This window comes from Aptenodytes patagonicus, chromosome 1 (assembly GCF_965638725.1).
Source record: "Aptenodytes patagonicus chromosome 1, bAptPat1.pri.cur, whole genome shotgun sequence".
In the NCBI taxonomy this organism is placed as follows: Eukaryota; Metazoa; Chordata; class Aves; order Sphenisciformes; family Spheniscidae; genus Aptenodytes; species Aptenodytes patagonicus.
The window spans coordinates 202,764,145-202,781,547 of NC_134949.1; the positions used below are offsets into that span (position 1 = coordinate 202,764,145).

At 40.6% G+C, this 17,403-nt stretch overlaps 1 protein-coding gene across 3 annotated transcripts in view; it reads right to left on the minus strand.

The window, feature by feature from the left end:
* The window catches only part of FRY (FRY microtubule binding protein), a 258,690-nt gene that overhangs the window by 224,102 nt on the left and 17,185 nt on the right, over window positions 1–17,403 (minus strand). For 2 of the 3 annotated variants that reach the window (XM_076364288.1, XM_076364287.1), the window contains exon 2: window positions 772–948. The gene's annotated coding sequence lies outside the window, so the exon portion shown is untranslated. The remainder of the gene's footprint in view (window positions 1–771; window positions 949–17,403) is intronic. The other variant, XM_076364289.1, reaches the window with a different exon arrangement.

Consider the following 17,403-nt stretch of genomic DNA (forward strand, 5'->3'; position numbering starts at 1 on the left):
CCAAGCAATCTTATTTTTATATGACAGAAGGACTAACTACAGCTTAATAATGATAGATTAAAACCCATCCAACCTTTTTTAGTAGGAAAAAAAGGTTTTGTTTTGTTCAAGAGAAGGACACTGATGAATTTCTTCTCATGTTGCTCTCTACTTTTCCCCTGGTTCCTTGAGATATAAATGCACAGTAGCAATTGCAGCTATTTCAGATACTTATTTAGTACACATACAAAATGCTTATTCATCTGTTTTCAAACATGTATCAGCATTTACAAAACCAAATATAGCCAACTGTTTTCTGTAAGGAATGTCAGTCCCAGGAAGGCTTTAACTAAACACTTGCACTTTATCAGGTTAGTTAAAACCCGCAAGTTTCTTCAGCTCCTGGTAATGGTTTGCTAGCTTTCACTAACATTAAGACAAAGAGTAGTAGTAAAGTATGTGCACAATCTCATGCCACATGTGATGGTCTTAATATAGCTTTGTAATTCATATTTAAAGTGAGGCCATAAGAAACCAAACCTGTCATTGCCAAATATTTAAATTCATGCACACAATCCTTTTCAGTAAGAACTACATATACATGAGCTTCCAAATCCCAATATGCATGTTTTATATTTTTCACCTATGCAAAAGACTTTTAACTATTTACTAAAAAAAGGATAATTGCCACCTTTATTCAATAACAAAATGCAATTGTACATAAAACTATCATTCTAACAGAAAAATCTCATGTAAATCCGTAATGACTAGATAATCAATGCAAAGTCTTACCTTTCCCTGAAGCGACAGTTTCCAGTAGTGAGCTCTCTTAATGCTTTTATTTTGCAATGTAATTTTCATAAATAGTTTTCTAGTTCAGGCAGAGATGGGTTAACTGCAAGCAGTCTGGACGCTATCTTGCTTGCTTCCTGGAGATCACTGTTTTGCATTGTGAGCCATCACAACTACCTAGGGAAAATAACAGTCATCTTAACCTTCAGTCACCTGGACAACACGATATATTGCTGCTCCCAGATTAAACAAAAGATTAAACAAAATTCCAGTCTTAAAACATGACCTTAAAAATTGTATTTATCTACCAAACATTTCATAATAGATGCTGTTAAAAGAATTATTGCATACTTTCTTACCAGGAATTCATGTTCTTGGATAGAGACATAAAACAAGTGGGAAAATTTTATATACAAATGTTGTAAATTTTTTAAATTACAACTTGTCTTTACACTGACAATATGAACTAGATGGGGGTTTTTTGTAGATTTCTGGTCAGAAACTATAAGCAACTCAGCAGAAACTGAGTTGTGCTGTAATTCCTTAAGCAGAAGTAAACAAAGTGGTGGCTCTGGAAAATAAAAATGCTGAGAGTAGGAATCTACTTTTACTACTCGGGTATAACTGCAAGGTTCCTATTAGAACAGGAAACATTATATTTCTATTTGGTGCACCTACAGGCATCTGGCAGCCAATTTTTTAATTCAGTCTAATAACAGCTGCAGGCTCAGAAACAAAAGTTATTCACCCATAACCATTCTTTGAGACAGGCTATGTACCTTTGCTCTTATGCTATATGGAAGCAGCACAAAGCTAGCGTTGCAACATTTCCTCACCTAGACTGGCTGAAATCTTCTCAGCTCCCAAAAATCCTGACACAGAGATGGCTTTTGGACTGCAGGACTGTTCTTACTGCACATCAGATTTATGCCCTGGATTCCCCCGGTCATGGTACCAAAGGAGCATGAAGTTGTGTCTGGTGCTCGTCCTCTGAGCAACACGCTCATCATACGATGCCATGTTACTGTCAGTGCATCCTAGGTTTTAATGCCGTTTCAAAAGGTGGTGATGGAAAGGAAGCTGAGAGTTTTGAGCAGATCCCAACATGCACAAAGGCTCTGAAGCCAAGACTTCCACCCGCACCATATCTGTGTTCAAAACCACTGGCAGCAGATGTGGGTACCGCACTTTGGAGGGAGAGCGCTGTCCCATGATGGATATGCCCAGAGGCCCATAATGCTGGATTATCAAATCCAACTTGAATTTTTTTACTATGAGGACAGTTTGAATGTTCTCTGTGAGCTTGGGGAGTGATGAATGCTACATAGATCTGTGGCATGAGTAAGACACCTTGTTTGCTAACTTGAATACGAGATGCAGTTGCTCAGGGCCTTGTCCAACCAAAGCACTGAATTCCTCCAAGGACAGAGTCACACCCCATCTGGACAACCACAGTGCTGTCAGAGCAGCCTCTTGAACACCGTATCTCAATCTGAATACTCCAGACCCATGGCAGCAAACAAGACAGTCCAACTCCAACGTTACTTGACCTGTTCAGCCCCATGAAATGTTTGATAGGACACTTACTTAATTAAAAGATCTACTGAGTTGATATTAGCAAATGATAACTCAGTTTTCTGCTATCTCATAAAGTGGTGTTTTACAACCCTGTCTCCTCTCACCACCCTTCCCTTAAGAACTGGAACCACCCTCACCACTTCACCATGTATTATTAAAGGGCTTATACATTTTTATTTCTCTCTCTTCAATGCCTTTTTCCTTCTGGATAGCCCTTTGCAGCTGTTTTCCATAAAAACACAATAGTAGTTCTGCCCACACTTTAAGAAGCACTACTGTAAGTCTGGCTAATTCTCTTCTTGCATGTTTATGCAAGAGTTCAGGTTTCCTGAACGTTAAAGAGAACTATCAAACTGTGGCTTCTGAGTCAAAAGTCACTGAGATCGACAGGGCAGTCATGGCTCAGATTGTTCCTTCAAACTTTCTGCAAATTTGGGTATCTTTTTGTATGCTAGACTCCAGATGCATTTTCAAGATAAGGCCCTATTGTTTAGATGCTTTTTGATTTTGGAAAATGAGAAGTGACAGACGGTAGATCTGACAGGTTCCTGAAACTACGCTAGTTCCTCATCTCCCACTGAGAAGTCCGTTCATGTCTGCAAGATGCTGTCAGAGACGTACAAGATTTTTGGACAAAAATGGGTTATCAAGTTTTAAACTCATCAAAGAAAATCCTAATAACATGGAATACTTCAGGGTATCATCATCAATGCAACGGAGTGGATTTAGTCCATCATATATCACATCTGTGCAGCTACGAGAGACTGCATCTTAAAAGCCATCGCCTGGTTTTGCATATCCATGCGATAAATTGCACTTTCCAATGTCTGGTAGCCTGAAGTCCTTACCCTTCGCTTAGGGGGGAGGAGGAGGGTCAGGAGGAGAGGAAGGGAGTGCTTTCCATAACAGACTCTCGGGCAACCCTGTAAATACTGACTTTCATGGACATACTTTACTTCAAAGAACAGGGGCAAGCTGAATCAAGCAGTCTCCAGTCAAACGTTACAACCATGTGCAAACACACCACCTTTTCAGTCCAGTATATAAAGGGCACAGTCTCCTCTACAACCAGAGTAGAAACCAGACCCTGAACAAGGATAAAAACGAGGAACCTGAAATAAAGTACAGTATGGATATCATTAGATTAACTGCAAAGTGTTGCACAATGATTTGTCATATGCTGTCTAACTTTTTATTCATCCTCCTTGAGACATTTCTTGGTAAGTATGTTATTTCTACATAAGTATTATTCACACCAAACCATGACTTTCATATCAGTGCTTTGTTATATCAGTCTCAAAATACGTGCAATACAACATGTATAAGTCACAGAGATCATTGGCACTTTCACTCTGCCCAACTTTTTCTTCTGAAAAAGCAGGATTTTCATTTGTATCTCTTTTTAGAGGTAAAGAAAATTAATAAATGCCCTAAGTAGGTACACATTGTTCTTGTAAATATTATTGCTTAACAGGCATTTCTGAAATAATCTTCGTAACACAAAATAATATTTGAAAGTATGAAAATTATGGCATTAAACGCACAATGCCGTAACTCCACAGCTGTACAGTAAGTCATCCCAAAATAAGGTTTGTCAAATACACATTGTTCTCCAGAAAACAAAAAAACTAGTGAAGACCTGCATCACTCCAGCACCCTCTGTTGGCCTTCCTGCAGCATGACTTCGTGTACATTTAAGAGCGTCATTTCTTTCGTCCTTAAGCTATGACAAAGATTCCTTTATACAAAAGCACACGTGAAAAGCAAAAAAAAAAAACAACAAACAAACCCACACCCCACAACCCAGCCCTAGTGATAGAAACTTGAGATATATAGCACAACGTAGCTTAATATCAGAATACTCAGTACTGCTGGACCCATCATGCATTAGCCCATCTTTGCAGATGGTCAGAACTGATCTGTCTAATTACAAGGGCAAAATGTTCTTTACCAGCCCTCTCTGTGTCTGATAATTCTAACAGACACCAATAATAAATGGCATCTCACGTGCAGCTCCCACCAATAGAAATGACAGCTCTACAGAAAGAACAACTATTTTTATGGAACATCTTTTACCGTGGCAACTGAGAACTGACAATAGATACATTACGTAGAATATCATCCACAGAAGAAAGTGCTCAAACCACGTCTCATCAAGCACGCAGATAAATAAAGCCCAGATGCCAGATACAAGGTGATCTAAATATAAATTCCATATACTGCATTCTGGTGTATGGCCAGATGGTGTAATTTCCAGAAGCAAAGGCCCTTAGCCCAGTGAGACCGGCAGCTGCTTCGCAAAGCCGGCTCACAATTTTGCAACAGCAGATGCGAAGTTGCAGTGCGGAGTGGAGAGGAAGAAGGAGGGAGAAGTGGTAGGGCTGAGATGAAGAAGCAGGCATGCTCTCATGGCGCTGGGGGAGGTAAGGGTGGTACAGGCTGCTTCTGAGAAAAGCCACCCAGGGGATTATCAGGGCTGCCTTGTCCTTTCTGGCCCCTTGGCGAATGAGAAAAGCAGAAAGCAGCCTATGCCCGTCTGTGCAGCAGAAGGCAAAGACCTGCTCCCTGGCCACCTTGCAGTCCTTGAACCACCACTCAAGAAAAGCCACAGGCAAAGGAAAGGCAGGACCAAAGTAGGTCTTACTGAGCTGTCTAGCTGCTTCCACCAGCCGAATGGTCGAGTAACTGCCTATTTTATCTACCTACAGATAAACCCTAAAGCCAACAGTGACCAGAATCCAAAGAACCAACAAAAGAGCTCTTCTTAGCTGACCTTAAGTTTAACGACAGGGAAAAATTTAGTCTCAGAAATGTCACCAGCTATTGCAAACCTGTTCCTAACACTGTATCTTAACTTTGCACCTTTAAGGCCTGTACAGTTTTGTACCTGCTTAGTTTTGTTTTCACAGCACCCTGCCTGCTCACCTGAAATTCATATCCACTATCTCACCACCCTTCCAGGCTCTGCTCTCTGCTTCTCTCCCACATGCAGCTTCATATGATCCTCTCCTAATATTTCTGTGTTTATCAACTTTAAGACAGCGCTAATAAAAACTGATGGTCAGATAATAATCTCCAGAACATGCTGAAATGCACACAAACTTTTGCCAACCAAATTTGTAGTACTATTTGTCAGAAAGCATTACTACCCTATTTCAAATATTTACACACATGCTTCTGCTTTGGGTGATTTATATTTTACCACTTAACAGGGATGGAGAAATCAGTTTGATATGGAATGTCAAGATCTGAATTATTAGAGTCAAATATTTATTGCACAGAACAAACCAGAAACTATCTCACAAAATCTGTGCAGTTCATTTGAGGTCACTCACTAATCAGTCCAGAAGCCAGAGGTGGACCCAGACCGAATCCACATCCCTAAACCTCAAAACTGAAAAAAAGCAATCGAGCATTTGCAATGCATGATGTTATCATCCATTTTCAGGATTTACTATTTTGACAGTTATTTTCAGGCATTTATATTCTTGTTTTATACTAGTTTCTGCTGGGAAAGATTTCTTTCTCTTTAGCTGTTTTGTTATTGTAAAACAAATTTACCGCTTCGTTTTTTCCTGTTTAAAAAGTCTGGTTCCAAACAGTAAACGGCAGAAGTTATTTCCTTTAACACTTGGCTGTTCGTTAGATGGCTGGTTAGGGCTGCAGTAGCCTGTTCAGTAACAGGTTACTTACGCAATGAAGTTCCTCTGCCTAGCAACCCTAAGGGTGGGGTTCAAAACAGCAACTGCACCACTCACATTTGCAACTAAAAGTGAGGGAAAAAACAAAGAGATGCAGGAACGGGGAGTGCAAAGGAGTTGCTTTTCCTTCATGAGAAATGTAACTTACTAAGAAAAGAACATAACAAACAACATAGGAGAATGAATCAAAGGCAGCTAAAATTATTTCCCACTCAAAGTTGTAATTAATTCTGAGATCGTAATATGATAATGATTATTAAGAGAAATAATTCGTGCAGAGAACACATTAATCCCTGCAGAGGATCATGTAAATACTTTGTTGTTCTGGCACTAATCTCCCCTTTCCATTGAACACTGAAACAATCTTCACTTATAAAAAATTCTTGTTAAAAAAAGTTACTGGTAAAATAGCTGGATATTTTGAATACTTACAGAGTAAGGTTCAGTATTAGTATCTTTATGTCAAGATGTTAAATTGAAATAAAAGTAAAGGCAAACATTAAAATTACTGTTGACTGAGTTTTAGGAATAAAATTAACTTCATTAATTCATTTACTAAGTTTGTGCTGGTTAAAAGTAGGCAAAATTACAAGATAAAATACATTATTTTGGATATTTGTAAATAAATATTCTGTGAAAGAATCAAGGAAATCAAGAAAATCCTCGCTCGACCTGCTGTTTACTAACAGAGAAGGACTGGTGGGAGATGTGGTGGTCGGAGGCCGTCTTGGGCTTAGCGACCATGAAATGGTAGAATTCTCGCTTCTTGGTGAAGTAAGGAGGGGGGGCAGCAAAACCACAGCCATGGACTTCCGGAGGGCGGACTTTGGCCTGTTCAGGACGCTGGTTGAGAGAGTCCCGTGGGAGACGGTCCTGAAGGGCAAAGGGGTCCAGGAAGGCTGGACGATCTTCAAGAAGGAAGTCTTAAAGGCGCAGGAGCAGGCTGTCCCTGTACGCCGTAAGAAGAATGGGCGGGGAAGACGACCGGCCTGGCTGAACGGGGAGCTCTTGCTGGGACTCAGGAAAAAAAGGAGAGTTTACCACTTGTGGAAGAAGGGGCAGGCGACTCAAGAAGAGTACAGGGATCTCGTTAGGTCGTGCAGAGAGGAAATGAGAAAGGCAAAAGCCCAGCTAGAACGCAATCTGGCCGCTGTCGTTAAAGACAACAAAAAAAGTTTTTACAAATATATTAATGACAAGAAGAGAGCCAAGGAGAATCTCCATCCTTTATTGGATGCAAGGGGGAACATTGTCACTGAGGATGAGGAAAAGGCTGAGGTACTCAATGCCTTCTTTGCCTCAGTCTTTAACAGGCAGACCAGTTATCCTCAGGGTACTCGGCCCCCCGAGCTGGAAGACGGGGACGGCGAGCAGGATGAACCCCCCGTAATCCAGGAGGAAGCAGTCAATGACCTGCTATGCCACCTGGACACTCACAAGTCTATGGGGCCGGATGGGATCCACCCGAGAGTGCTGAGGGAGCTGGCGGAGGTGCTCGCCAAGCCGCTCTCCATCATTTATCAGCAGTCCTGGTTAACGGGGGAGGTCCCGGAAGACTGGAGGCTTGCCAATGTGACGCCCATCCACAAGAAGGGCCGGAAGGAGGATCCGGGGAACTACAGGCCTGTCAGCCTGACCTCGGTGCCGGGGAAGATTATGGAGCGGCTCATCTTGAGGGCGCTCACAAGGCATGAGCGGGACAACCAGGGGATCCGGCCTAGCCAGCACGGGTTCATGAGAGGCAGGTCCTGCTTGACCAACCTGATCTCCTTCTATGACCAGGTGACCCGCCTAGTGGATGAGGGAAAGGCTGTGGATGTGGTCTACCTGGACTTCAGCAAGGCCTTTGACACTGTCTCCCACAGCATTCTCCTAGAGAAGCTGGCGGCTCATGGCTTAGACAGGTGGACTCTGCGCTGGGTCAAAAACTGGCTGGACGGCTGGGCCCAGAGAGTTGTGGTGAATGGAGTTACATCCAGTTGGCGGCCGGTCACGAGCGGTGTTCCCCAGGGCTCAGTACTGGGGCCGGTCTTGTTTAATATCTTTATTGATGATCTGGATGAGGGGATTGAGTGCACCCTCAGTAAGTTTGCAGACGACACCAAGTTGGGCGGGAGTGTTGATCTGCTCGAGGGTAGGAAGGCTCTGCAGAGGGACCTGGACAGGCTGGATGGATGGGCCCAGGCCAACTGTCTGAGGTTCAACAAGGCCAAGTGCCGGGTCCTGCACTTCGGCCACAACAACCCCATGCAGCGCTACAGGCTTGGGGAAGAGTGGCTGGAAAGCTGTCTGGCGGAAAAGGACCTGGGGGTGTTGGTCGACAGCCGGCTGAACATGAGCCGGCAGTGTGCCCAGGCGGCCAAGAAGGCCAATGGCATCCTGGCCTGTATCAGAAATAGTGTGGCCAGTAGGAGTAGGGAAGTGATTGTGCCCCTGTACTCGGCCCTGGTGAGGCCGCACCTCGAATACTGTGTTCAGTTTTGGGCCCCTCACTACAAGAAGGACGTTGAGGTGCTGGAGCGTGTCCAGAGAAGGGCAACGAGGCTGGTGAGGGGTCTGGAGCACAAGTCTTATGAGGAGCGGCTGAGGGAACTGGGACTGTTCAGCCTGGAGAAAAGGAGGCTGAGGGGAGACCTCATCGCTCTCTACAACTACCTGAAAGGAGGTTGTAGCGAGGTGGGTGTCGGTCTCTTCTCCCAAGTAACTAACGATAGGACGAGAGGAAATGGCCTCAAGTTGCGGCAGGGGAGGTTTAGATTGGATGTAAGGAAAAATTTCTTTACTGAAAGAGTGGTGAAACATTGGAACAGGCTGCCCAGGGAAGTGGTGGAGTCCCCATCCCTGGAGGTATTTAAAAGACGTGTAGATGAGGCGCTTAGGGACATGGTTTAGTGGGCCTGGTGGTGTTGGGTTGACGGTTGGACTCGATGATCTTAGAGGTCTTTTCCAACCTCAATGATTCTATGATTCTATGATTCTATGAAACCAGTACTTCAAACATTAGTGAATGAGAAAAAAAACCCAAAACTATTTGGCCATGTATCACTTTATTGTTCATAAAAAATATTCCACTTAATGATTTCCCCACGCTTGCCAATTTGAAAGTCTTTCCCTTCCTATGCTTGCCCAGAAACTGATTAAGTACCACAGTGAGAATAAGCTCCACAGTGAGAATAAGCTTAGCTGGGGAAGTTATCCATTTATATTCATAGAGAAGTTGTATTTTTCATTTTTTTAAAGTATTTAATGCAGAGGGGAGAAACTACCTCCCAGGCAGCAGGGATGCACTCAGCCAGTCCATGGAGTGCAATGCCATACCAGGAACATCTGCGCTTGCTTCAGACCAGCTATTGCTGTGCAGCACAATGTAAAGCTTTTGGTTTGGGTGCTGGAAGTAGCAGAGCTCTACCAGTTGCTTGCATCTACCCAACTAACCGCACTTCTCATTTGGTTTTGCCTGGCCAGGCCTGAGCAGTCTGCAGGTCTGAATTGGTGCAAGCAGCTCAAAAAGGCAGCATGAGCATTTCTGCACAACAATACAGCTCACACTGTACATACACCTCCGGTCCTCCTGCTTTCTCCTCATGCTCTCAAAGACAACTGGTATTAGTCTTTGTTTATACTTCAACTCTTATACCAACATACTGGTCTCTTATACAGGAGCCTTTTCTGGTAACTATGTTGCTTTGCACAGTAAGTAAATGCACTAAATGCATTTACTAAATGAAGAGTCTGAGATGCATCTTTCATGCGCTGAAACAGATTGATAAACATACCACTACGTGGAAGGCACTATTCTCTGATGTGTTATTATACAATCCCTAGAGCTCAACTTGGCAGATCGTTTCTTACCAAACATACATAAGATCATGTGTTTCTTTTACATTTACCTAATTTGTGACTAAAATGTTCACCTTACCAACTGACACTATACCCACACGACCTGATTACTATTAGCAAAGGCAATTCACTAATAAACATTCTGTGGTCCTAAAAACATTTACTTAATTCACTAGTAGAAAAGAAGATGAAATGATACAAAATAAACACCTCAACTATTAAAAATTGGGAGTGAAGGCAGGGATCAACCTTGTTTGCCAGCAGGGTGGCAGTACATGGATTATTGCCTCCCACCATGGTCACTGATTGCTTCATGCTGGCTCTCTGGAGAGCTCCACATTGATGAAAACTTTGAAAATTAATATCAATAAATGCCACGCCATTCTAGTTTTAAGCTCTTGTGTGTCTGGCTATTTTATAAGAGAACTTTTCAAAACACAACAGTTCTACATAAATTTCACCTCAAAACTGCCCATCAGTCTTGAATAACTTGTATTTATCAAGGATTTCAAAAGTGAAGAGGACAGAATGAGATGGTATTTTAAAAAGGCCCTAACATCTGACATAGAGGATTAAAAAAAACCAAACAAACCACAAATAAAAAAAAACCAACCCCCCTCTACTTCACATTAACTTTTGTTGGGAAGACCTGAGCATGGCCAACACAAGAGAGCTGGCGGGACAGACCAGGATGTAGGAGGAAGGGATCTCATTTTCCAGCATCAGCACTTGATTTCCTCCTGGTGAAAGTGATCACATAACCGTGGCCTCGTTGGGAGTCAAAGTAATAAAGGGAAAACACTTTATTGCTTAAAAGGTAAGGAGTTTTCTATACATGACTAAAAACGAAGGTAAATGGTGGTGGGGTGTTGCCCTTGCCACCAGCAGGACAGCGCTGCATTCTCAGAAGAGTTCTGTGGCTTGCTGTCCTACTGCAAGCATCTCTAATGGTGCAGCAAGCGTTGGTTTGGTGACCACAGCAAGAGTGGAGGTCCATTTTAACAAAAATATGAAAAATAATCCTCTTATAAAAAAACTCAGATTTTAATTGGGGACAAAAATCTGATATTTATTTTAGTAGGCTTCTGTGATGTGGCTGTCTGCAATAGTTTTCAGATAGGAACTACTACTTTTGTTTTGCTAGTTTTAATTAAATTGGATCTCTAAACTGGCATTTCATTAAATAGTTTTCCCTTTTCTGATCTCCCTCTGCACTCTGTTTTGATTAATCAGATATGCAAGCAGCTTTAGCGACCCAGACACTGCAATCTTCAATAAACTAACTCTGGATGAAACTCTTATGTAATTTGTACAAAGCATTGCGAACAAGATTTAGACCTGAACTTTTCCAGCTTTTCTTGCAGGCACGAGCAGAGAGAACAATTTGAAAAACGGGTATCAAAAATGGTAGAACAGAAATCTATTTTCCAGAGACCCTTTTCCTATCATGATCTGCATAAATTTTTTCCCTAGCTAAGTAGCTTAAGGAAAAAAACAAACAAAACACTCACTGCAGCCAGTACCTTCCCTTCATGTTATAAAATTAGCCATCTCTTTAATTTTTTTTAAATTTCCTTTGTCTAATTAAGAGGCAAATTCTGTAGTACAGCATTACTTTTTTCTTTTTCCATCTCAAGTAATTCTTTATTATTTTACATAAAAAAGAGTAGAAATTGAATAATAAACCTAAATAACAACCAAGCAAGGCCTCCCCTTGACTTACAGTTGACTTACCTGTTATGCCTTTATACATAGAGGCCTTCAGAGTGAATAATTAAGAAGACAGACTAACAGAAGTAGCATGTAAGTAACTTTTTTAGTTTGGAATACCAATCAGTTTGCTGCCCACTTACTCATTAAAATATTTAATGCCAAAAAAAAGACAAAAAAGAAATACCAATCCCAATGTGAAGTGAAAAATTTGAACTATTAGAGCCGAAGTTCCTAAATATGAGTAATCTGCCAAAAAAATACAAAACCAAACTCCAGGTGCCCAAACTTGATAATAATAGTGTTCTGAATAATACCTTTAGCAATTGCACTGTCTAGCTGTCATGTATATGACAATCTCAAAACCAAAATTGGAATCAGAATCATGAAGACTTCCAAAACAATAGATAAATTAAAAAAAAGACCTTCAGTTGCAAAATTCTTTAAAAGATTACTTAATTTAGGAAAACTAAACAATTCAGAAAGCAACTGTAAGGACGCCTTTATACTTGCAATCAATATTGCTTTCCTCGGTCGTACAATGAACCACTGTTAATCATGCTGCCAGCAAACTGCTTCAGAATTAAGCAGAGAACACTTTATTCAAAACTTGAAAAAGAAAACAAGATGAACATCTATCTTGACTAAACATCCTTTTCTGAAAAGTATTAATAGTGAGCAAGGCCCTTGATGCGTTCTTGTTCTCCACTGTGCTCAGAGGAAGATTCAGATCTGTTCACGTCTGACACTGAAGCCTCTGACAACTGTCTATCATTCTATTAAAAAACAGGTGGAAAAACTACATAATACACTTTCAAGTTTTGAGAGAGAAACTTGAGAATATCTGTGCTTTGCAATACTCAGCACTATCTGCTTTTCTGCATGAAACCACTTATAAAGAAAGAATGTAAACAAATACTAAGAAATGCATGCAACTTCAATGTTAATGTTCTCCTGTATGCAAATCATAGATAGTAACATACATGGAATTCATTTACTGATGCTTAGCAATCTATATGGGAAATAAGGCGTAGAAAAAAGTAATCTAAATTCCATAGAAATATAACGGAAAAACAGCAAATACCAAGTAGCTGAAATACAGGCTTAACCCTTCACTAATCTATTAAAAAGAAGATAGCCCCTTTGCCTTTGTTGGAGGCGTATGCATATAAACAGACAGGCTTTGATGCTGCCATTTTTTCCAAGATGTTACTTCAAGACTTCTGAAAAGCTAATTAAGGAAAATAACTGTGTCTGTAGTGTTTATGCAATGACACAGCTTTCCTTTGCTATGTTTAATTTTATAACACAATTTTAACTGACCAGTAGACCTCAAAACCCAGCCCACGTCAGCTCCACTCAGCAGAACTTCACAACATAGTGCAGGGCCACTCACAGAAAGTGCACCTCTGCTGCTGACGCCATGACCCCACTTGGAGCAGCACCCGAGGAACTGCCGAGTCCAACGTCCGGAGGGAAACCTTCGCAGCCCTCTGATTTTCATTTCAATGGGACAAATAGGAAGGCAAGGTCCAGACAACAGCTGCCATTCACTGAAGAGTCTCCCATTAATGATGGGGCCATGCTAAAAGATAAGTGCTTTTCAATTTTGAGGTTAATTACAGTTACTAGCTTTTGATCTGTATCGTTTCCACTTATATTTTAACTGCCCAGCTAGAACCCCCCTCTCTCAAAAATAAACTTCACAAATCTTTTCTCAAAGGTACATTTATCAAGTTCACGTTCCCCAATGACATGTATATCCGAGACCTTCAATGTGCTGGAAAATCCTAGCCTTTTTTGCAATGAATAAGGCTGTTTTCTAATATCTAATGTAACGTTGACTGAAGAATGCAGGGAGAAATGCAACCATTCCACCAAGCAGCTACATCAAGATCTTTTTGAAGAGGACACCACAAAGTATTACTATTACATATACACGGATCATTGCTTCAGACACAACACAAAGCCTCTCTCCTGTTCAGTATGAATCCATTGTTAAAGCATTGTGCATATAATACAAGTATGAAAAACATACAGGTTTTGAATACAGTTTCTTCTACACAGACCATGGTTGGTCCGTATAAAACCATCAATGTATAAAACACCAATGCAAGTTTTACATTTGACTCGGTTCTGGGACAGACAACAAAAATCAAGCCTGAAAACCCAATCTTTAAATACGTCTATCTGTGGGAAACAGGAATATTTAAGCATACTACAAACCAGCTGACAAAAATGCTGATCACTTTTGCTGATCAGTTTTATACATACCTAGTACCTTTATGATCCTCTATCCCTACTATGTTTAAGAAAGACAACCCCTCTCCTTTTCCTCTCAGCTTGCATGTCTTGATTCATTTATAATCATTAGTGGCAGTTTGCCTATTTTTAAGCAGAAAAATGTGCAGGAAGCCTGTGCAGCTTTAGAAGTTAATGAAGGAAATCAAGTGCCTCATCATGTAATACAAATCTGAACTTTTTGTTACGTGCTGTATGCTACTCCCTACTTATTCTAGGCAGTAAATTAATTAAAATTGAACCTGATGCTGATATTTGCCATCCTTCTTTAAGGCATCTCTCAATTGTATCCTTTGATATTTGCCATCACTACTTCACAGGAACTATTGAATTAGTTTTGATTCGTTCCAATTCATCCTTTTTTAAGTTCTAAATATATGTTCATAACCTGGTTATAACTTTACTTACCCTAGAGAACATGAAGAGATGTTTGCTTTAATGGGGCATTTACTCTAAGATGGTTTGCGAACTTCAGGCATTAAAAGAGTGAAAAAAAACCCTGAAATTAAGCACACAATATTGATACAGAGATTACTTCATATCAGTCAATTTTTTTCCCTAAATAATTTCATTCAGCTTGCAAGCAGAATAAACAACACCTCCAACCTCAGGATTGTTGTATGCAAGCCAGCTGCATGTATTTTGTTTATTTTAGTGGGGCTAATTAATAATGAAAAATAGCACTTGCTACTGGGATTGCTAAAAAGGAATTTATGACAAGTAAAGTTTGTTACCGAGCAGCTGGTCTGTATTTAGAACTATTGTGTATGTTCACTGATTTCCGTCATACATTCATAAAAACAAATGACACATTTATTAAGCAAAACTGTTTATAAAAGGCACGATGCCTGCAGTTCTTTGCTCCAGCAGATCTACAATGTTTATCCCAGAAAATAGATTTCCATTACTTTACTCAGAGATACCTTTGCAACAGCAGTCAGATTTTTAATCTGTTTTGAAAAAGCTTTATCAGGACACTTGTAAGTACTGTTCCTTAATTCAAGATAGCCTAGGACACCTTACTTCTAAACCAAAGCTTTAAAAATTAAATTAAGAGCTATTTTATATGACTAAAACCAGAAGGAGGTAAGCACACAGGCACAAACTTACAACTTGTCTTACTGAATCTTATGACACACATTCTTATTTATTTCTGCTACATTTTTAAGAAATACAGTAATACATGCAGCCTGGCCAAATACATCCCATGCTAAAAGCCTTCCATTTTTGAACTTTTTGGTTTATGCCTGAATTCTCAATCTTAGCACTGCAATAACTGTATATTTGTGTGTCCCTGCACTCATAAGCCATTGGTACTTTGCTTAAAAGTTTATGCAAAAACCTGTCACAGTCTATGCTAATGTGTTTCTCTGAGGTTTTTTAAAGTAAAAAGCATGCATGAATATCAAAGAGCACACTGTAAATGATCGTTTCTAATCTTAGACATGTATCAATTATTCACTAGCTCGTTCTTCTTGTGCTTTATCATATAGACTTCACCATGGCAACACTGTTCTTCACTTCCTAGCCTTAATCAGTGAATCTGTAAACTAACATTAGATTTAGCTGTTGCTTGATATTCTACTTATTACACCATGAAGGTAGACATGTCTCTCGTTACACCATGAACCATACACAGTTTCCAGGATATCAATAAACTTTCATTTGGTTAGCAATATCGAGACAGTAACTTTTCTAAGAACTAGCTAGTTCCTCTTTTACTGCTAAGTATAAATATGTAGCTTTGAATTACCACTAGCAAAATTCAGAATGGAATTTAATGCCCAGATGCAGTATCTGTCCTATGGTCCTTATACAAATTGGGAAATGGTCCACCTTTCAAAAAGTATACATTTTAAAATCACTATTAAGCTTTAGAACGAAATCACTTGTTTTCAGCAAGTACCTTAATTAAAGAATTTCTTCATATCTGACAGTCTTCTTGGTATTATACAATTTACAGAAGATACCATTTCTATTTCAATGTTTTCTTTCCCCTTCTTCATGTTTTCCAGGATTGTTATACATATCATTTTCCATCTTCTCAAAATAAATGCATCTTCTTCTAGTAGCTTTTGGCCCAGCTATTTGTCCTTTCCAGTGAGTTTCTTCTTTCTGCCTAATTCGCTTTTTCTTCACCCCTTTTTCCTGTATTTTTCCAATAGTCTTGATCCTGTTAATTCTCGCCTTCCTTTTGCTATTCCATCACACAATCATACTACCTTTTCCCCTCTGGTTTGTGAGGATTGTTTATGTATCTTGTTAATCCAAAAGACATCTTTAACGCCTTAACGCTGCACCGTTCCTTCCCTCAACTTGTAAAGCAGAACAGCAAATATTTCCTGTTTGCCCCACTCTTACACTTGCTTTTTCACAAAGGTGTGATATCTCCGCTGCGGTCTCTAGGGAACACTGATTCAAGTTGTGCTTTTGAGCATAAAATTAATTATCATGCTGGCAGCAATTTCTAAGGTTTCTTTAATATGTAAAAAACTAACTATAGTATTACCAGCACAGAAACAGTGATATACACAGAGAGCTCGTGGCCCTTCCCAGTAAGTCCTTAATATTGTTCCCTCATCGTTTTGTTAAAATGATGAGCTGCATAATATTTCCCTTAAACATTAATTATCTTCACCACACTTAAAAGGAAAAAAAGGCAGAATTCACTTTTCTGAAGGAGCTATCATACCACAAAAACTCCAAAAAATCAGACATTTCAGAGTCTTGCAGCAGGATGTATATTACCTACAGAGAAAAACTGTTGAGTGGTTTATGCTTGGCTGAGACCCCACTGTCCTTTATAGATCTGCAAGCCTTGGTGAGCGCTCCCTTCAGGTCTGGTATGATCATCACTGGACTCCTACTGCCTCTTGAAAGTAGAAATTATCAGCCTTGTAGTGAGCAGGTGTCAGTTGTCCTGTGACAGAGCTGAGCAAGTCACAGTGGTTTCCTTGTGCTGCTCTCTGCTCCAAAATCTTCACGTGTGGAGTCCCACAGGGATCCACCTTCTTCCTACCCAGCTCAATATACATGAAGATAATAGGGTAAACTGTGAAGCAAATTGGATCAGAAGTTTATTAATATTTTCACAGCCTCACAGTTGTCAACGAATATGTCCAAGAACACAAGAGAAGAAAGCATAGCTGACTGAAGCTACCTCCTCCAGGCAAAGAGGTGATACTCAAAGGTCAGTGTCAAGGCCCTGTGCACTCTCTCTTCACCGCTTCCTAGGGGGTCAGCTGGCTGTGCTTAAGGCTAGCTCCACTGCAGTGCTGCCAGAGAGCTATGAGAAGAGCCGTGTCAGAAAGAGCTATGAAAAGCCTTGTTGGGGGTTTCCCTCTTTTGCTTGGGAGCTATGCTGAAGCTCAGAGTCTTGCCCTTGGTCCCTGCCTGAGCCATGCTCCAGGTATGCCTGCACCTGGCCACGTGCCCTGACCAGCTGACTTGACCTTGGACTTGCTTCATGACTACAGGCCTGTCTGGCAAACGGGGCTGTTGG